Source organism: Lynx rufus, unplaced genomic scaffold, assembly GCF_022079265.1.
Source record: "Lynx rufus isolate CCGP_SWC_20201006 ecotype Redwood Valley unplaced genomic scaffold, mLynRuf1.p SCAF_1, whole genome shotgun sequence".
Lineage (NCBI taxonomy): Eukaryota > Metazoa > Chordata > Mammalia > Carnivora > Felidae > Lynx > Lynx rufus.
This window is the reverse complement of record NW_025814823.1, coordinates 200,824,938-200,825,654: the sequence shown is the minus strand read 5'-3', so window position 1 is coordinate 200,825,654 and position 717 is coordinate 200,824,938. Positions and strand designations below refer to the sequence as shown.

Genomic DNA, 717 nt, shown 5'->3' with positions numbered 1-717 from the left:
AGAGACAGAGACAGAGCATGAGTGGGAAAGGGGCAGAGAGACAGGGAGACACAGAATCAGAAGCAGACTCCAGGCTCTGAGCTGTCAGCACAGAGCCCGATGTGGGGCTCGAACTCACAAACTGCGAGTTCTTGACCTGAGCCAAAGTCGGATGCTTAACCAACTGAGCCATCCAGGCACCCATCTATTAACATTTTTAAATAAATGAATATTTAAAATTAAACATACCTTTACATTTATAAAAATAATAATTTTTCTAGCTTAATATCTTGTGATATTCCTCCATTAAGTTATTATTTTCTTATTGGATAGAGGAAAAATCAGATATTAAATGGATAAGAACAGGTACCACACTTGATCTTAGCCAAAAGGCTGAAAAGCTACCTATTCTTTTATTATTATGATTATCTCTGCTTCTACTAATGAATCATTCTGAATAGCTAATATAAGTGCATGGCACAAAATTCAGTAGGTACATAGAGGTATATAGTGAAAGTCAGTCTTTCTTCCTTCTCTTGCTTGTATCCACCTATCCACCTAATCCCCCTCCTTAGTGCAACTGATGTTATTGGGTTTTTGTTTATCATTCCAGATTCGGTTTATACTTTTTCAAATAACCCCCCAACACACACACACACACACACACACACACACACACACACACACACAAGTGGCAGTATACCATTCTGTACTATTCTGCAAATTGTTTTTCTCAAT

The 717-nt window shown here is 37.8% G+C and overlaps 1 pseudogene; it reads right to left on the bottom strand.

Annotated features, from left to right (window-relative positions):
* Window positions 1–246: 246 nt before the first annotated feature.
* LOC124523750 (uncharacterized) lies at window positions 247–384 on the bottom strand (annotated as a pseudogene).
* Window positions 385–717: the final 333 nt, after the last annotated feature.